Source organism: Leptonychotes weddellii, chromosome 10 (genome assembly GCF_054177405.1).
Source record: "Leptonychotes weddellii isolate Sample4059 chromosome 10, ASM5417740v2, whole genome shotgun sequence".
NCBI lineage: Eukaryota > Metazoa > Chordata > Mammalia > Carnivora > Phocidae > Leptonychotes > Leptonychotes weddellii.
The window spans coordinates 100,675,890-100,697,287 of NC_138378.1; positions in this window are offsets into that span (position 1 = coordinate 100,675,890).

Sequence of the window (21,398 nt, forward strand, 5' to 3'; positions counted from 1 at the left end):
CTGATCCCAGGGGCAGTTCAAACCACCGTTCAAAAACTCATCAGACTCTCCCTGAAGACATTCTTCTTATTTTGACATTCCGGGGACTTGGACATCATTTTCTCTTACATATTCAGAATTCATCCTCCTAGAAGCATTAACCATCTGGGTCAAGTTCCAGAGCCTTTTACTCTCCGTGGAAGCTGTGTGAGCAGTAGGAGGTAGCTGGTCCTGGGCCAGACCCAGACTGAGGTGAGGCCAGGTGGGTAAGTCCTCATCTCCATCCTCAGCTTGCTCAGCCTCTCCTGCTTGCAAAAGCAAAAGAGGCCAGAAGTGGTGTAGCCCAGTGCAGGCAGGGTGGGTGGTGGAAGGCTCAGGCCTCACCTTGTCAGGGAGTCTGGCTGTATTTTATTCCCCTGACCAGCTGTCCATGGGGCTGTAGATGAGTTCCCTAACTTCTCAGTTCAACTATTTTAGGAAGTTACGTATGCAGTTGGAGGAGATTGGATTGTATAACTTCTAAATCTGCCTCTGGCTGGACATAACAGATTTGCAAGGGCACAGGCTGGTCTTAAAAAAAGATGCCTACTTGAGTCCAACTCTACTATATCCTGGCCTAAGTTACCTTCACAAGTCACCAAGTGTTCATATCTACAGTCCAGAGGATGCCCTGTGGATTGCATGAGATCACACACTTGAGCTGCTCGGCACAGAGCCGGGCCTCCCCTGTGCCCTCTCTACTAGGGGAGAAGCTAAATGGTTTCTGAACCAGGGCAAAGCAGAGGCCGCAAGGCTCTGAAGCCTGAGACCCGAGCTTCCATTCTGCTTGGAAAACATTTCTTGGAAAGCTTTCAGACAAAAGATCCAGCTCCCAGATTCATTTTCGTTTTGGCTGAATGAGAGGATCGAAATGATGATTGTCTTTGTTCTGACTTCCCATTGGCCTCACATCAAGTATCCCCCAAGAGGAAGCCTCAGCAAGCTTGACATTGCACTCACATAGCTCTCAGACCAATTTGTTCACCAGTAGGAACAGTGGGAGGCGACCCTGCCGAGAACACCCAGCACACAGAAGCTCAGGCCTAGCGGCCTGGCCGGGCGTGGGCCCCCAGGTTGCCCCCTCTGACCTTTCACCCTTGGGCCCGCACACACTAGGGGAAGTGGGTCCGGTTCAGGCCGCTCGGCAAGGCTGGCCTGTGTGCTAAGTCCCACTCCCACTGCGTGCGGTTGGGGGTTCCTTGGGTGCAGCTCAGATGGTTAACTCACCAAGAGCATTCTTCTCCTGGTCTTTGGCTTTCTTGAGAAGGGAGAAAGCAGAGGTTTTTGGAGTGCCCTTGGCCTGGGCTTTAATGTGGAGAGGACCGTGGTGTTCTTGGGGTGTGGACACTCCTCTCCTCAAACTGCCACCCTCTCTGCATGAGTGGAGGAACTTCTGGAAGGAGTGGGCTGCAGGCAGTCTTCCTGTGGACTCTAGGAGTCTGTAACAAGCAGCTGGGTTTGGAGGCATTGCCTGGAAGCGGTCCTGGGAGACTGTTGGCTCAGGCCTGCTCGTGGCTCCATATCCTTGCCCTGTGAGTGTGGGTGTGTTTGTCCCACACCCAGGCTTGCAGGAGGTGACGGCAGCTGCAGGTCAGGTGGGGCTGGGCTGTGAGGCTTGGGAGCTGGGAGGAGAGGTCAGAATTCTGTGAGTTGTGCTGGGAAAGGTGGGCTCTCCCAGGGGGTGGAAATGATCCTGGGAGGAGGTACTGGCGAAACACATCTGACCAGAAGCCAGATGGCTTGAGCGTACATCCCCTCTGCCACCAACGGGCGCTGAGATTGTGTGGCCTCAGGAACGTTGTTTAACTTTCCCGGTGTTGGTGTGCTTGCCTTCCGATTTGTTGGGAACTCCTGCCTCACAGTACGGTGGTGGCAAAGAGTAAATAAGATTTTGAGTGTGAGAGAGCTTTGCACACCATACAGTGGAGGTTTTGCACACAGCTGCGGGTTAGAGCTCTAGGATCAGACCTGGCATCATGTGCATTGCCTGGATTATTTGAGAATATTTGACTCAGCTCTAGAAAATAAGAGAAACCAATGGATGAGGATAGCTCATATTAAGTATAGAAGCAGATGGCTTGAGAGACACGTTAGAAGTAGATAAAGGTTAGATCCTAGTGCACAGAAATGAAAACTCAGCTCCTGTTCTTAAGGAGGTTGCGGTGTGGTTGGAGGAAAATGCAAGAAAGTCAGCCCAGAGCAGGTTATAAGGAACACACTGGGGAACAGACTAACCTGGGAGTGTTGGGAGCATTCCTAGAGGACACGTACTCAGCATGAATGCTCAGAGACGTATGCAGGGAGAGAAGGATGATCTAGGGAGGAGGAAGAGCATGGGACAGGACCAAGCAAGAGAAAGCAGACTCCTCAGGAGAGGGACACTGGCTGTCATGACAAGTGGCTGTAGCAGGATATAGCATGTTCTAGAGAAACTGTTCTAGTAGCTTAGCAGAGGACAGATTGGCAGAGGTAGAAATGGGAAGAAGTTCAGAGAACATAAGTGGCCTACCCAAGGCCTACAGGAAGTAGGAGGTTCTCATGACTTATCTCTTTCTGGACCCTCTCCCCTAGTTCTTAGAACCCCAAAGGTCCAGACAGGTGCCTTTCCAGTCAGGTCTGCTGCCATCCTCCACCCTCATAGCTGAGGAATGAGCCACTCTTGGGAAGGGAGGTGGGGCGAGGAGGCTGCCCCATCCCACCTCATGTCTCAGAGACCCAGACAAAGGCTAGGTTGAAAGTGTGATGGGGACAGGGCAGCTCTGGGGCAGGGTGTATAAGGGGGCCTCCCCAAGCCCTGCTGTCCTGCCCAGGCCATACTCTGTCAGGAGGGTCCTGAGGGAGGTAGGGAAGAAAGGGGAGGAAGAAGAGGCTAACACGTGACTTCACAGATGCTTCTCAGCTTTGGTTTTCCCCACTCAACCAGAAAGGTATTTCTGTCTAATCTACCTTTAAGATTTACTTATTTATTTTAGAGAGAGAGAGAGAGAGAGAAAGAGAGCATGCATGTGAGTGGGGGTAAGGGCGTAGGGAGAGGAGAGAGAGAGAATCTTAAGCAGACTCCCTGCTGAGTGTGCAGCCCGACTCGGGGCTCACTCTCACAACCTTGAGATCATGATGAGCTGAAACCAAGAGCTGGATGCTCAACTGACTGAGCCACCCAGGTGCCCCTGTGTTCCATCCATCCTGTGAGATGTGTAATAGACATAGCCCAAGAAGCAAACAGGGCATTCAGTGAATAAGACAAGGCATTTTCCACCTAGACTCATTCCAGTAAGACCAGGCTTTCTGGACAGGAGCTTTTAAAATCACTTTTTACTACCATGGAATCTTACTGAACACTGGGTGGCTATTGAACTCAAGATTTCCTTTCCAGGGGATGGGCTTTTGGAGGAAACCATCTTATCAAAGGAGCCATATGGGCCCAATCAGGAGAGAGAAATGCACAGTATGGTAAACAGGAAAGCTTTCCTATAAAGACTTTGTAACAGGGGATTGGAGTAAGGAGAGACTGGGTGAGAAAGCATAATGAGAGCGCTAAACAGTGCAACGTCAGCAGGAATAAAGCCACGTGCTACCCCCCTAGGGCTGGGATAGGGTGGCCAAGGGAGAGCCCCCCTCCCCCTCTCAGAGTTGATGCAGACTTTGATGAAGAGGGCATATCCGTGGCTCATGAATGCTAGAGAAGTCCCTGTGGTGCCATATGGCAGAACCCATGGAAATCAGAACCCGGGGACTTGCTGGAATCTGCCCTCCAGTGTGCCAGGGAAAGCTGCTCAGGCAAGGTGTCTCACCAGGGGCACTCTGCTGCTCAGCTCCCTTTAAGTGGACTTCCCTCACACAAAATATTGAAAAGGCATGAGTTCAAGGGTTGAGACTTAATCACATTAGTCCTTTTTATTGCTTCATCAAAGACATGCTTAAATGAAATTGGCATATTTTGTCCCCTTTTTTACTGCGAGTGTGGGCTGGGGAAGAACATGATGAGAGTATGCGGTTCGGTGACAACTGGACAGATTGGCCCCAGGGCACCTGCTGTTTACCCACACCGCTTCTGCACCGCTGATGCACATGCCAACACAATGCGCAAGGGCAAGAACGGCTTAGCACTCTTGCTCAAATAGTTTGACTCCCCTGGGCCCTGGAAGGGTCCACAAACCACCCTTGGAGATCTGCGGGGTTCAACAACTTGCCCAAGTTACAACCAGGAAGTAGAGTCAGGATTCAGACATTGGGCTCCTGGCTTCAAACCCTATGCTCTTTCCACAAAAGCTGTTGAGAGCCCCCAATAAATAGCATACCTCTTCCTTATCCAGATTCTCAATAAGTTAAGAGATAAAAAAACCCCCAAGTCTAAGTGTCATTTTTATTACTGGGAGAGGCCAGGTTGGGGGACGTAGCATCAGGTCTGGGAACCAGGTGGGCTTGCTAATAGCAAGTGCACTCAGCCATGCGGCACCAGCCATGTGTGCATGCAGGGTGGGGAGGGTGCGGGGAGCACTGCATCAGAGAGACAGGGCAGGACACACAGGCAGTCTGCAACTGCTCTCCCCCAGGAGGGAGAGGGCCGAGCTGAGCTGAGAGTGGTCAGTTATTCCCAAGTCTTGACTTTCCTAAGAGAGGGGAGAAACCCAGCCTTAGGACAGGATTCTCAGATACGTACAGCCTTCCCATTCCACAGCTGGGATGTCTTCCCTCCACCCCACGGCTGTGTCCTCATTCCACCTGGGTGAAGACAGTCTCCATGTAGCCAGTTGCCAGGGTTTCTCGTCATTTCTTGGGTATGCCTTTCAATGTTCTACATCATACACTAAAAACAATCAGATGCTTTTTTAGACAGATACAGCATGTCGGGAGTCCCCTTAATGAGAGGCAGTGGGAGGCTGGAGAGGAGAAGTGGGCTAGTCTCTAGCTGGGTCTCCCATGGCCTGTGGGACCTTCCCAGCTCAACAGCGGGTCGGAAACCCCCAGGTCAGGGCACCCAGAAGTGACCGGTCTCTGGGAACACAGGTCCCCACCTGTCATGCTCACATACTTGTAACGTGTCCTGGGAATTCAATCTGTCCACTGTCAACAGAGGATGTTTCTTTGGAGTGACCAGGTAGGGACGCCCGCCCTCCAAGAAGGGCCACCTCTGGGCACCTGGAAAAGCAAACAAATCATGACACGGCTAAACAGTGAGACCAGCCAGAGCTGCTGCAGCAGAGTTCTTGCTAGTGATTAAATATTTGTGCTGCCAGCCGCATACTCCCCTGTCCCCCCAGACGGCCCCCGCCCCGGCAGTGAGCTCTGCTCCCTGACTGCGCACCATCAGCTGTCACTTAATGTCATCTGTCTCCTTGCGCGTGTGTGACACCGCCGTCCTCATGTGAGGTGAGCTCACGGAGCTTCCGTGGCCATCCACGCCGTCCAACTTTCCAGGTGATTTTGTGTTGGTTTGCGTCGCTGAGTGTGCAGGGTGGGCCCTCCGGCACCCGTGGGTGCCCTCCCAGGCCCCTGTAGGCAGGGCATCCCCCTCAGGAGCGTGGGTTCCCCTTAGGCCCTCAGACTCTGTGACGTGCCCTGTGAGCTGCCTTTAGGTAAAGCACCACATGGGTGGGTTTTTTTCACTAATGACTGCAGCCTTGAACATTGCTAGGAGCCCATGGGAGCTTATACAAATACCCTTTAAGACAAAAGTAATAGAAAGTGTGCAGGGGCCTTAAGCAGAGCCAACCTTTGACTTTAAGTTTGGGATTTTGAAACTGAAAGCTATTTCTCCCTTACAAAGAATTAAAAAAATAAAGGTAAGCAAACAGTTGTCATTAATAGGCGTTTAAAAGCTAATCTTTAGGAGAAACAAGTAACTTAAACCCCAGGTCTGTATCTTTAAGTGTGAATCCCTCCTTAGAGCCCCAGATTTCTGAGGTTTCATTTGAGGGTTGCCCATTTGTTCCCTGTGGCTTGGTCTCCTCGCTGGTTGTACGAGCTCTCACCATGATGGCCCCGTAAGGAAAGGGGTCTGGAAAGCAGTCTGCTTGTTTCAAAACTGAGGCTTTTTGTGGCTTCCTTGGTTTCAAACCATGAACCCCAGGGGCATGGGGGCTTTACACGAAGTGGGGTGCCTGGACACCTCCCTAGCATGCCGACCGGTGGGGCCTTAAATCAGAACCTCGTGGGGAGGTTTGAAACACACCTTCCAGGGTTCTTCATTGTAGCACACGGCACTTTCTTCTCTTTTCTTTTAAGATTTTTATTTATTCATTTGTCAGAGAGAGAGAGTGTGCACAAGCAGGGGGAGCAGCAGGCAAAAGGAGGAGCAGATTCTCTGCTGAGCAGGGAGCCCAATGTGGGGCTCGATCCCAGGACCCCGGGATCATGACCTGAGCTGAAGGCAGATGCTTAACCGACTGAGCCCCCCAGGCGCTCCTTCACATGGCACTTTCATGGCATGTCACGTTCTTCAAGTTTACAGATGACTCTGTGTTGTTGCATCTTAGGGGGGCTGCTTCCCTGGGCATGCAGGGAGGCACCTTCATTCACCACTTACATCTGAAATTCTGGGTGAAGATGTGAAAATCCAGCTTTTTCACAAAAGCTCCATTTTCATGAAAAATCACTAAAATCGTTCTGATGTGTGCAGAGACCTATGTTTCAGGACCTACCCACTTCTCTCTGTTAGCTTTCATGTGTTCCATCCTCCTCCAAGAGAGGCTCCGGTCAGAGATTTCCAGGACATACCAGACCCCTGCCAGATGGGCCCTGGCAACTCTCACCTCCCGGCATACTGGAAAACGCTGGTTTGTGCATTTCCTCACCGCACCCCCCCCCCCCGCCCACTCCTGTGCCGCTCTTTCAGACCTGTGCTTGGTCCAGAGCTCCCCAATGCCAAGGACACCTGAAGACGCTGAATCTGACCCTTTGGCAACTCGTTTGCCTTATCGAGGAGAGGGTGAGGAAATGAGTGTTTGGCTTACTGGAGCTGGTATACACACATTAATTTTAGGGTCTTCATCTGCTTTGGTAGATAAATTACAAACATTTCCATGAATAACCACGTCTGTTATGCAAATTGGTTTCCATCCGCTGGTCTGTTGAGAATAATGTTCCATAATTACAACAGTTATTTACTTATGGGTAAATCGGCTTTCTTACCACCTTCTCCATTTGAGAGAAGGGTCCAACTACTCCTGGAGCCTGTGGGTCTGGCCTGGCTGACAGGCTCCGCCTTAACGAGCCTGTGGTCCTGGGGCCAAGGAGAATCCAGATACATTCAACCAATGAGTGGAAATGAGGCCCCCTTTTGGCTTCTTTGTGCTAATATGTCTAGGACACGGTCCTCAGGGGTTTTATAGCTAGTTGAAGAAGGAAGTCACATGGAACAAATGGAAGAGAATGAAGCCCTGAGATGTAGGATTCTACCTAGGATTGATGCAGTAAGTATCAGCAAAGAAGAGATCTTGAGCTGGCTTCCTGGAGGGGAACTCGCCCTGGGCTTTAGAAGACAGGAAGAGTTCCTGGAGGGGCCTCAGGTGGGAAGCATCCCAGGCCTCAAGCTGAGGCTGGAGGAAGGAGCTGATGTAACATAGGGGGACTGTCTAGGGGGACCTTCTAGCCTGGAAGGAACGGACGTGTACTGAATGACTGCTCTCTGGCCCGAGTCTTGTTGGATTCACTTAGTTTCTAACAGTAGTGAGGCAGGGAGGGGTAGCTCCAGATAGGGATGCTGAAGCAGGGAGAAGTTAAAGCAGGTTGCCTGAGGTTACAAAGCCAGGAAAGGAGAAGGTTGGAAAAGAAGGCAGGAGCAGAGGACAGCCGAAGTTCTAAAATCCCAGGGAGAGATCCTAGAACATGACTCTCTGGGATCTTGATGTTCAGTGAAACGACAAAGAATGTTGGGAGGACAAATCAGAGTAGAGGGGTGGCGGAAGAGCGGGGACAATTATCTCGCTTTCTTTTCTGGATCTCTTGACTTCCCTCCCCAAATATCTTTTTTACCTTGGTTTTGTAAATTGAACCCAAAGAATGTTACCCATATATATATATTTTTATATTCAGTATTTCACAGATAAGGAAAATGAGACCGAGAAAAAGTGTATCACTAGCCATTTGGGCTTGTTTTCCTAGTTAGCCACAGAGTGCTGACTCTTGGGACGTGATCTGTCCCCCTTAGTTATAATTAATAATGGTAGTGATGTCATAGGAAATTCATTCCATACTTTCATTACTGCCCAGAGTGTCTGGTAGAGTATAGTTCTCGTCTTCAAACAGCTTCCATTCCAACAGGGAAACATTGAGTTTCTATTGACCAGAGGCATAGAAGACTTCCAGGACCACATGCAGAAAAGCACTCTTTGTTTCCCTGGATGCCCTCTTGGTGGGAACAGATCAGAAATCTCAAAGATTCAGTGTGCTAAAGAGTGTAAGTTCTGTAAAGAGGCTGCTGACACATACAACTAAAAATCCAGCCAGATCAACCAAATACAGGATTTTCCCCCTCACTATCTGGCAGGTGGAGGGCAATTGAGAAGAGAAGGGGAGGCTTGTGAGAAAATCAGATCAGCTATGGAAAAATAAAGCAGTAACAGTTTTCTGCGCAGTAGTTACAATGTCAGTAACTGTGGCCTGGCACAGGGAGTTTTACAGAGGAAGTGATTTGTACATTACTCATTCATACCTTTATTCCATGAGTGTTTATTGAGCACCTACTCCATGTCCAGAACTGTGGGAAGAGAGATGAACAGACCCGGTCTAGTTCTCCTTGATTCACATTCTAGTTAAAGAGCCAAATACTCAGGTTTGTTAGGATCACCGTGGAGCTCTGAGGAGGGGTAAGTGCAAGGGGTTATGCAAGACAAAGGAGGGCTCATAATTCAGGATCAGGAAAGACTTCCAGGCAGAGGGGACATCTACTCACCATGCTGGAGCCACGCTGGTTTTCTTGCAGTTACAGGTTCCTCCCCACTCCAGGGCACCTTCATTTACTGTTCCCTCAGCATCACATGCTGTTCCCTCTCATTTTGACTGTCTACTCCCATACCTCTTCAATTCTTGGCACAAACACCGCTGTCTCAGAGAGGCTTCCCCTGGGTAAACCTCCCAAACCTACATGATGATTCCTTTGTTGTTTTTCTTTTCTACTACTCTATTCCTTTCTCTTATAACACAAAGGTATTTGTGTCTATGTAAATCTTTATTTATTTTTCAAAAGATTTTATTTATTTGTTTATTTATTTATTTATTTATGGAGAGCATGAGCAGAGGGGAGGGTGAGAGGGAGAAGCAGGCTTCCCGCTGAGCAGGGAGCCTGATGTGGGACTGGATCCCAGGACCCTGGGATCATGACCTGAGCTGAAGGCAGATGCTTAACCAACTGAGACACCCGGGCGCCCTCTATGTGAATCTTTAAATAATCATCTATTTTCCCCACTAGCATGTAAGCTCCTCAAGGTAGACTTTCCTCCGCTGTGTATACAATAGTGTCTGTGACACAGAGGACTCTCAATAAATATTGGTGGGACACATGCGTGACCCTACCCAACAAAGGCAAGTCAAGTTTCTTCATCTGCAAAATGGGATTTTTGGACCTACTTTCTAGGGTTTCTGCAGCGTGGTTGGCTGAGTAACATCCCCCAGAGACTTTCACATCCTCATCCCTGGAAGCTGAGAATATGTTACCCAATAAGGCAAAAGGGGCCTTGCAGATATGATCAAATTAAGGATTTTCAGATGGGGAGATTATCCTGGATTATCCAGATGGGTCTGATGTAATCACAGGAGTGCTTGCAAGAGGCAGGCAGGAGATCAGCAGGACAGAAGGTGATGTGGTAACAGAAGCAGAGAGAGACTTGAGGGTGTTATGTGGCTGGCCCTGAAGATGGAGGAAGGGGCCGCAGGCCAAGGACTGCCAGTTAGAAAGGCCAAGAAACAGATTCTCCCCTGGAGCCTTCAGAAGGAGCTCCCACCTGCTGACACGTGATTTAGCTCTGGCAGGCTCATTTTGGACTTCTGACTTCCGTAACTGTAAGAGCAAAAAAATTGTGTTATTTTAAGCCTCTCAATTTGTAGTAATTTGTTACAGCAGCAATAGGAAACTAATACATGTAGGGATCAAATAAGATAATGTGTGGGAAGACTCTTGGAAAAACCCAAAGCCAGGAATCATTATTAGTTTATGACGGCTCGCCCTTGTTTATTGCATTTCTGTGTGGTGCTTCTGTAAGTTCCAGCTACCATAATGGGGAGAGATGCTTGAATAATAGCCCTACACCCCAAGGAAGGGTATTTTTTCATAGTTTATAATTGCCATAGAGCTTGAAAATCTTCCAGGTCTTATAGTTCTTAATTATGCTCTCATGCATATGCATCAATTACCCACATGCTCCTACCTAGCTTGTTACTGCGAAGATATTTAAAAAAAATATATTTGGAACAGTTTCCTCTGTATGCATCTCCCTCTGAAAATATCCTATGAAATATTTCACCTCCACTGCAATAATCTGCTCCAGTTGGGACATGCTTGCCAATCTTCCCTGCTCGACAGAATTAAACCTCCACCCTCATCAGCAGCCTTGGTGCCTGTTTATTCTACCTGACAATTCTCTCCTCCTAACTCCCGGTGGCTTAATTGCAGGTTTGGTCCTCTGGGTTTGTGTCTGCTTTGCTGGGTATGATCTGCAATCCAGGAGGGGCCAGGGAGTGCCTGACCCAGGTGGTTATATTTAAATGGCAGTGGAGGGGGAGGGGAGGGTGTTGATGTTTTTGCTTGCTGTTTCTCCCTGTAGAAATGGCTCTGCTGGGAGCTTCAGTGCTCCAGAGGCCATTTTATCTGCAAGCAAATGACTTTGTCAAGCGATAGCATGTGCACTCCCCAAGTGGCCGTTCTGGTGATTTTCAGGCCCGCTTGACTTGGTTTACCAAAGCGTGAGTCAGTTTTGTTCTTCCCTGGCCCCCTCTTTTCCTTCTGTTCCCTCTCTCCCTGACTGCTCCCCCTGTGTGAGCGATGCCCATAGGAACTCTGCCTGTTTGTTTCTGTTGGGAAGATCATAGATCTTCATGGGGCATTTTCATCAAATGGACCAATGCCATTCTGTTGCTGAGATAAAAGGTGGTGGTCTGTCTCGATTTTTGACTGTTACATTGAGCTTTAAAAATTGTCGTTTGTGAGACAAGAGATCTCACCTTTGGAAACCTCCATTTTACAACGTGAGTCGTATTGTTAGGTAAATTCCTTAGCCTCTCTGCAGCTGTGTTTCCTTATCTGTGTAATGGAGGTAACAATAATAGAAACATGGCGGAGGGTTAAATTCACGGGGAGGGTTAAATTAATTAATGTGTAAAATGCTTGTCATGCACAGAGCACAGTCGTTTGGAGAATGCTTGTTTCCTCCTCTGCCCCCTCACTCCACTTTCACACTTGAGGTGCCCACACACCCTCTGGTGAGGTGGCTTTAAAGGAAGGTTCTGTGGCCTCAGACCAGAGTCAGATTTGGTTGGTCTTGGGAGAGGCCAGGGAGTCTGCACTTTGAGCAAGCTGTCCAGGTGACATGGATGCAGGTGGTCTTCAGACTGCCTCAGACACTGCGCCGTGGGCTGTGAAGATGGTGAGCTTGGACCATAAGCATCCTAAGGGTAGCGCCTCTGTGATGTGAGTTTGTGTATCATCACAATGCCTGTCACAGGGGAGACATCCAAGACACACTGGCCAACGTTACGTGAATACCTCTGTGCTCTTTCAAGATAACCTGATTGACTTTTTCAAGCTTTACTCCTCACTGGGCAATTAGAAGGCTATGTATAAAGTATACTAACTAGTACAACAACCCTAGAACAACATGAACTCTGAGACATGTTCGCGGGGAACATCTGGGGTCCCCAGTCTCCCCCATTCCAGCGTGTCCATATCTAACCATTATGTTCAATAAGCCTCAGTTCCGAGCTATGTTCTTTCTCCATGATGCCTTTCCTGGTTAGAGCTAACACTACCCTCCCCTACTTCAACCAGTTTCTCTCTGTCATTTAAAATAGGTTAACTCGAAAAAATAAAAATAAACAACATAAACAAAATAAAATAGGTTAATTCCCACAGGGTATGCATGTACATTAGCTCTCTCAGCAGATTGCACAGCTTTTGATGGTTTCCCCTTCCCTCCCCGCCCCCTCCATGAGTATCTCTCAAATCCACGCCTTTCTCCCATCTGGGCATAACTGGCCCAGTCCCAGCTCCATCGTCTTGCTCGTATTTACCACATTGCTTCTTTGATCTATCCACATCATTTTTTCCCCTTCCACATTGTTTTTCTCTTTGCAGCCAAAGGGAGTCTTGGAACACAGGAGTCTGATAATATCAGCCCTCTGCAACCCTTCCTCACCCACCTGCCACTTAAAATCTTCCCATGGCCCTTCTTCCTTGTGCTATTGGGATAAAGCCCACAGATCTGAACATGACCTCAAAAGTTCTGTGGAGTTGAGCTGCCCCTTGCCTCTCTAGTCTCATTGGGAATTATCATCCCTTCACTCCGGGTGTCTTGTGCTTCCTTAAATGCGACACGCTGCCTTTGGCTACATGGCCTTTGCACATACCAGTCCTCCTCCTCCTCCTGGAGTACTCTTCTCATCCTTGTCCCCTGGCCTAGGTAACTTTGTTTTCAGCACTGAATGCAAATCTCACATCCTCAGGAAAGCCTCCGGTTCAGCCCCCTCCCTAGTCTAGATACAATTCCTTTGTCCTATGATCTCCTCAAACTGTGTTCCTTCCCTCATTATCCTCATCTTACTTTATAATCATGTCAGTCATATAGATACTTGATTAATGTATGTCTCCAGGAGAGCAGGGACTTGTCTGCTTTTATTCACCTGGGTCTCCTTTGCCTAGAAGGTCAAACTTAACATATACCAGATGAATAGCTGGTAAATAAAGGAAGGAGTTAATGTGCAGCTTTTACTTTGAATGGGGGCTATTGTTTTGAACTCACTCAAAAAGCACCTGGTTTTCTTAAGTTCTAGGAATCAGAATTAAGCCATTGGTCTCTAGAAAATAAGTTTGAATTTAAAAATTTGTGAAAACTGGTTTATGGCTTAACTTGGACTCAGAGACCATAGTGATTGATGTGTTATGACTACCTTCATTAAGTTTAAGTCCTCTAATTTTCAAAGGAAGTAGATTTTGCTGACTAAATGACTTACGGACTTGGGTAGACAGATGGCCATAGAGTACTGTGTCAACATGAGTTTTGGAGACAAATGTTTTCCAGTGAGCAGGAAGGAGGCTGTATGCTGAGATAAGTGGAGTATGGGCAGGTGAGCGTGGAGGTGGGAGATGTGGAATGTCTGGATGGAGATCCATACACCATACACCATATTGTATATGGTACCTTCCATCCAAACATGAATCTCAGACTAACATGTGAGAGTAACTGTGTTTGAGGGGCGCCTGGGTGGCTCAGTTGGTTAAGCGTCTGATTCTTGATTTCGGCTCAGGTCATGATCCCAAGGTCCTGGGATTGAGCCCTGCATCGGGCTTCCCGCTCAAAGGGGAGTCTGCTTGTCTCCCTCTCCCTCTGCTCCTCCTCCTGCTTATGCTCTCTCTCTCTCTAAAATAAATAAATAATTTTTTTCTTTAAAGGAGTAACTATAGTTGAGGGTAGGTGATGGGACCATAAAAGTCATGGTCAGAAAAAGGACCCTCAAAAGGTGTAAAGAAAATGTGGAAGAACAAAAAGAAGTATTGAATGACAGGTAGCAGTGCACAGAGACTTCAGGAAATAAAAAGGTTCAGGAGATTCCTTATCCCAGAAGCTACAGTCAACATTGCTTGGAGTTCCTGCCCCGCCAAAGCTTCCTCCTTGGCCAGTTGCTCCCAGCCCAGATTGAGGAGGTTGCCCAAGGCAGTCATGACCGTAGCATGCAACTGCTCTTGCCCCTTACTCCTCATATAATTGTTTGGTCTAGAGCAGGTTCCTGAGCAGAGCTGAGCCAATAAGATCCCTCTCTCAAAATTTGGAAGTGGAATAGTGAAGGGACTAAGAGAGTTCTTTGTCATAACTTGGGCCCAACGTGTAGATAGAGATGGGGTCACAGTCAGCTCCCATGCAGGCCAAAGCTGAAATTATGAGAGCAGAAACTGTGAGTGACAAACAGCGAGGAGAGGATAGAACAAGTTGGAGAGAGGCTGAGATGCAAGACTCCTCGTGTCAGAGAGAACAAGAGAGGGTCGCCACTTGGGCCCTGTGCCTTTCAATTACTTAGATCCTCTTTCAAAGAGGCCCAGCTGGGTCAGGTGACTGCAAGTTCTGTATCTTTTCAATAAACTCTCCTTACGTGGGCTAGCTTAAATGGGTCTCTCTATTCTTTATTTTCAAAAGAAATGTGAGAAGCCATCAGTGATTGAGCACATGATGGAGTAAACAGTTTCCACTTGAATTTGAGATGTACCCGGGAGGACTCAACTTTCCTAAAGAGTAGGGCCACAAACATAGCCTCAGAAGAAACAAGCTGGAAAATTCATGCTTGTAACTAAGCTGGAAGCTAGTTCTTGTGTTTATGCATACATTTGGCAGTCTCCGTTATACTTAAGTAAGGCAGATTTTCCTGCCTGGACATCTGACCTAGCATGAGTTGGGCTAAAGTGCTGCTATGGAGGAACCCCTGAGCCTGAGGTCCAAAGTGGAGAGTCTTCTCTGTTGCCTTGGGAGATGGTAGTGGGAATGACAGGCAGAAAGAATTGCTTTAGCTTTTGCCTCTTCTCCTCTAATCACCGCCTGGCCTACCAAAGTGCTTGTAGTCCCGTCCCTGCTCTTCTATATTATTTCTAAGGTCTTAGCACCATGCTGATGCTCTGTGTAAAATCACACTGGTTGCTATTCCCTTTGGATGGTGTCTCAGCCCCTAGCTCTAAATGCTTCAGATGTTCAAGGCAGCAGATTAAGCACCCTCCTCATTGGCATTGGTGTTGTCAGCTAGTCAGCAAGTGTTTACTGAGCATCCCCTCGGTGCCCATCTCTGCACCAGGTGCTCCATGCACTTGGCTTATATGTGTGAAGAAAACAGTTAATTGACTACTGGATGTGCTATTCTGTTGGAAGGGTTCTGACGCTTTGGTGAGCATTGCCAGGGCAACCAGACCAAGAGTCTCTTAATTAATTAATATCACAGTGATTGCACCCAACTCTAGCTAAAGAGAAGAGGAAGCTGGTTGGGATGATTTTCTTCCATGTGAGGGATGGATGAAAGAGAAACATGGAGTTTTACAGCATAGTAGGGGTTTTGCCTCATTTTAAAGCTAGCTGGGGAAAGACACTGAAAGAACTGGCATGAACGGGGGCGGGAAGGAGTTGTGGATGAAAATAGTTCAGCTCATAACCAAATGGATGACCAGCAGAAAAATAGCTGAAGGACTTCTTGGGAGAGAAGGAAACCATCATTGAAGCATCTATCAGGAGAGAAGCTCAATTGCTGAGTTGTAAAGGCTTCCACGTAAAGGCTAGCCTTCTGATCAGGGTTCCTGAGAAGATCCACTTAAAAGGGCTCTCATGGAAGAAAGACCCATACACGTGTGTTTTGTGTATTTTTGTTTCGTTTTGTTTAATATCATATGTGTGTGTGTAATAACAAAAACCAATTAGTGATTGTCCAACTTCCCCAATGGGAACACAAAATTAAATAAAACAAAGACTGTGCACATGATGGTTTTTTACTAAAGGTGCAAATCTTTTCTTCCCACAGTTCTAGCTGCCTTTCTGTGCTTTGAGCTCCATTCTGCAACTAAAGGGGGGCGGGGACATAGAGTGGACTCCAAAGGAACTCATTTGTAGGATGAACTGAGCCAGTCAGATTCTTTCTCTCTTCAAGGATTTCACTAAGAAACGAAATTAGTCAATAATCAGGAGCTTGAATGGGGGGCTCACGGGAGGTCACAGAGATGGGTGTTAGGCAGCCATTTTGTTCTATGAGCACCCAGAAGCAGAGAACAAGACTGGGAAGAGAAGGAGAATTCCCTCACTCACTCATTCTTTATTCATTTAAAACTATTCGATGAGCAACTTCTATGCATCATACTCTCTTCGGGGCACAGATGATGCAACATTGCCTAAACTAAAGTCCCTTTCCTCATAGAGTCTACATTCTAGTGGGGCAAGGGAGAGATACAGAATAAATAAACATAGCCTATATGCTCAGGCCATCATAAGTGCTATGAAGGAAAAGAAAGCCCCTAAGGCCAGATTGATATTGATGGTTGTGAGGCTGCTCTTTTTGACAAGGAGGAAGGAGAGGTAGAACAAGGGAAGCATCCCTGTGGCTCTCCAGGGGGATATAATGAAGTGAGCCACTGAGAGGATTCACGGCAAGGCTTCATGTGGTCCTAGAGAAACGGAGAGAGAAATTCTTTTGAGATCTGGCTGTCCTTACTGTCCTTACCGTCCTTGGGTTCTGTTAGACACTCGGCTACACATCCAAAGAATTCCCCTTTTTTCTTAAGCCAGTTTGAGTGGTTTTCCTTTCTTGCAGTTAACAAATTCCAAAGTCATCTACAAATCCACAAGGTGAGGCTAAAGCAGTGATAAGCTCTCTAGAATTTCTGTTAAGGCTCACTGGTCGGAGCACGTGGCTCTTTCTCCCTACCTGATGATAGCCCTAAAGGGCAGGGGCCTTAACAAAGGGGCAGAAACCAACCAGTCAGTGAGTAAAAGAGATGTCAGGAGGTAATAACTCTGCAACTGTTTCTTATTCCAGTTCAGCAAATCTTGAAAATACAAGAAAGCATCAATCTTGGAAATGCAAGAAAGCATCGATCTTGGAAATGCAAGAAAGCATCAATCTTGAAAGCATTAAAAGAGTATTTGTGCCAAGATCATTCCATTTCATCTGGGGGATCTGGGGAAACTTATATTAGCTGTGGGTTTTTTTTTTTTTTAAATGAGGGCCACCGTTGATCCCCAGCCTGGATTCATCTCATATAGATCACTGTTGATGGCTCTGAGATATTAGACATATAAATGTGTACGGTTTATTTGACGTATAAATGTGTACGGGGTACGGTTTATTCCTGGCCTCGTGACCTCACTCTAGCTAGAGAACCAATCAATAAGATGGGATCACTCTAAACCTGTGTGGACCCCCAAGGCACACCAACACTCCAAAGTCAAAAAAGGAACATAAGGTAACAAGGCAATGCTGTGGCTGGAGGCTGTGGCTGCCACTGGACTTCGGCTGTAGGAAAATAATATTTATTGAGTCCTCTGATGCCAGACACTTGGCATAGATTAACTCTTTCTGTCCCTTAGGAATTAACCTCATTCTAAAGATGAGGAAACTGAGCTGCAGAGATTAAGTGCCTTGCTGGATCTGCCAAGTTTGGAAGCTACAGGAGATTACTGTGACTGATAGAGCAGAAGCAGAATATTGAGAGGAATTTAGGCAAAGCTTCCAGGGGTAAGCCGAGCATCGCACTGCAGAGCTGGTCAGCCAAGCAGGCCACCGCTACCCTTACAGAGGAGGGGATGCCCGTGTTCGCCCAGCGGCCATGTCCGGGCAGGTACACGGTGCCACTGCTCCAGCCTCCACCACGCCTCTTTTGCCCCCTGAAGTTCAACCTTCCCGCTCTCATGACTCCCACCGCCCTCTTGTCTTATCAGCTCCCATGTAAAACGTTGCCAAGTGGCTTCTGTTTGGGAGAGTGTAAATCTGAGCTCTCGCTGTAAGAGAGGCTAGAAGGGAAGTGGCTGGTCTTTTCAACTCCCAAGACAGACCGGTTCAGTCCCTCATGGAGGTGGGGGAATTCGTCCAAAATTGAAAGCGGTTCACATGTAGGCAGCCAGACTCAGGTCACATGCCTGCCCGCCAGAGCTGTCAATATGGCACACCCAGGGAGGGGTGGGCTTGGTTCTCCATTTCCAGAACCCAGCATACTTCCATACCCTAGGGCTGTCGATGGAGTAGAAGGAGAGGCTCGCTTAAAAACTGTATGGAACAAACGTGGTGCTGAGTATTCTCATCATGTCACTAAGTGGTGAGGGTTGCAAAGGTGAAGACATGGTCCTTGCCCTCAAGGTGCCAGCCCATCTAGCCAGCATCACATGGTCATGAGCAGCAATGATGGATGACAAACATACTGGTTACCTTCTGTACCAGGTGCTTCGGATCCGCTGTCTCTAAACCCTGACAACAACCTGCCAGGAGACATTCTTAATGCCATTTTGTTTTTCACATGGTGACACCGACGTTCAGAGAGGCTACATAACATGCCCACATCACGCAAATAAGAAGCAGCAAGTCCCAGACGAGAACCAGAGGCTCTGTCTGACCAACTCCAACCTGGGGACACGGGGGGTACAGAAGGATCAGTGGCTACAGCTGCTGGCTGAGCTGGGATTCAAACACAGGCCTCTGACTCGAACCCCAAAAGCTAAACCAAGTGAAACTGACTCCACGTGAGCCGCACTCACTGCAGCGTGTGCAGGCTGCTCTGCCCCTTTGCCTTCATTGGTCTGGATGCCTTTTATTCAGTCTTGAGGTTATAAAACTTGTCCTTTCCAGTTCCATGTCTTTAAGGGACGGTGACCACCTCAGCTGATTCTAGGACAGGGGCGTGTCCCTAAGCCAGACCACCCAAAGACCCTCTGAAGACAGTCTAGAAAGAATCAGGGCACCGTCCAGCTGACCTTGAAGGTCACTTCCCCGTCTGACTCTCCATGAAGAGGGCTCATTCCTGAAGTGTGTGACTCCTTTGGGACAGAAAGCTCCAGATTTTAACTCTCCTCTGTGAGACTGTGGGGCTCTCTGATCTCAGGCCAGTCACCCTGACTGCTGGCGAGTTCCTTCCCTAAAGGCTGAGGACAGGCTGCTAGTGGTGATTAAGTTCGTAATGACGGAAAAGGACCTTTGAAGAAGGAACATGCTCAGCGCCTCTGGTGGGGGTGTCGAGAGTGACTCTATGAGGGCATGGCTCCCAGCTGGACAGGTCTGGCAGTGCTGAGGGTAAGAAGAGCGGATATTCTGAGAGAGGTCATGAGAGGCTGAGAGACAGAGGCAGAGACACAGAGAATCAGGGGAACTGGTCCTTTATTCCATGTCTTTTCTCCCATCTTGCACTGCTGGTCTAGGGTCCACCATAGTTACCCAGCCTTACCTTTCCTGATGCTCCTCACGTGCACTAACATGGTCTGTATGTCCGTGCTTAAGCATTTCTGTTGTCCTGTTAGCGTTTTTAGGCCATTTCCATTCAGTTCCTGTAAATGGGAGCCCATACCACCTCCCCACCTCAACGTACACACACAAGTGCACACACACCACACCACACCCTCTACACACACTCCCATACCACACAGATACCACACCATATCACCCACACCACACTGCCCTACATCCTCCCACATACCCACGCACACCCCACGCTCCCCCCACACACTACACCCCCATGCACACCCCCCACACCACACACAGACCACCACACACATCCCCCAGATCTCCCCACCACATGCACACACACACACACACACACACCCCTGCTCCCCACCCCCCACCCCACATCCTACCAGTAAAAACCTCGGGGCCATTGCTGCACCCTGGAGATTGCTTTGCCTTTGAGAGTCTGAAAAGAAAACCCATCAGCCATCAAAGCTTTTAATTATTTATTTTTAATTACACAAGCAATGCATGAATATGTTCTACTTGTAAAAAATTCACGCAATACATATAAAATTAAAGTCTCCCTCCAGTGAAGAATTTTAAATAGTTCTGGTCTTCACCTGTCAGACAGCAGGCTGCCGTGGACCAGCTCCGGCGAACGTTGGCGAGCCCGGCGGGGGTTTAAGGAAACATGGATCCTGTGTTATACGGGTCTGGGTGAGGACACTGGGGTCCCTTTTAAGTGAAATGGGGGGGCTCAAGCTGAATGGATCGTTTCTGTTTAGAAGCTGTTGACTTTGCCAGCAATGCGTGCTCAGATTTTTGTAATTTGCTTTTAAGGGAACGAAGAAAAGGAGGCTCGGACTCCACAAAGATGTGCCCCTTTCTCTTATATCTGTGGACGTAGGGCAGCCAGCACCACAAGCAAATGCCCAGCATGCTGGCCTGCTTCCTTCCCAGCCCAGGCAGAAGAAAGAGAATTTTCCCTAACGCACCCTGTCCCATCTAATTCACTGAAGGGGTTTCTCAGTATTGGCTCACACCCTCCTTGAGCTTAAGGGACGTGGCTATATTTGGCCATCACAAGTGGGAAAATTTCTGTCAAATCCATCTCTTTCTCCACAACATTCCATTAGTGGGTGTTTCCTGATGACTCAAAAAACCCTTGTATACATTTGCTGTGGATCCCAATGGTGATAAATCAAGGGTTTTGAAAGAGGACTCAGAGATGCATTGAATTGAAGAAAGATGGAAGCAGAAAGAACCTTAGAGACCATCAGTTTAGTTCTTCAATTTACAGGTGTAGACGCCAGAGAAGTGGGGTCCGATGCCCTGGGTCCCATAGGCAGAGTGAGAACCAGGATTCCCGGTGTCAGACCCACCGCTCAGTGCTCTCTCTGTCCACTACACCAGACTAGGAATCCACACCGCCTCTATGATCTACCCACAGGACCTGGCAGGTCACAGTGATTCTTGGTCCCATGTGCTTCATCACTTCTATCTACCTTAGAGTAGCCTTGCAAAGAATATCAGATGAAACAATGACTGTTCGGTGCCATACAAATCGCCAAGCAACTTCCCAGTGCAAAAAGTGAACCACAGCTCAGTGATTAGAAAGACAAGCATTCTTAATGAGTCACCTACAACAGCATTTCTCAGAGCACGATTGTCGCCTACCTGGATAAACATTTTCGGGAACCTGGACAGGAAACTTCGGTTTTTTTGTTTTGGTTTGTCTTTTCAAGTTCCCCCAGAAACTTGGTTATGGACTGAGTGTCCAATGATCTTAAGAAATTATTTTTAATTCAGTTAGGTGTGATAATGGTGTTGTGTTTATGCCCAGGATGTCGTTAATTTTCAGAAATGTGAGCTGAAGTATTTGTGAGTTATTCAGGGTTATTGTTTTGGTGTTACGTATCATGATGTCTGTAATTTATTTTTTAAGGGTTCAGGAACTGTGGGTGCATGCGTGTGCGTGCCCACATATAAATGGCAAAACGTTAACTACTTTTGAATCTAGGTGGTGGGTATGTTACAGGTGTGGCGGTTGAGTAGATATAGTCTTTCTGTATGTTTGAGAACTTCTATAATAAAATGACTGGTAAAACATTCTCCAGGTGGTTCTGATTCTCTGAACTGGTTCGAGAACCATTATGGAGCTGCACTTGGCAATGTCAGCGTGTGTGTGAGTGGAAAAGTCTTTTTAATTTGCCTCCTTGGTGTCTCATTAGAATTGGAGCCACTTCCCCCTAGCAATGCTAGCAAGGTTCTATTTCCTT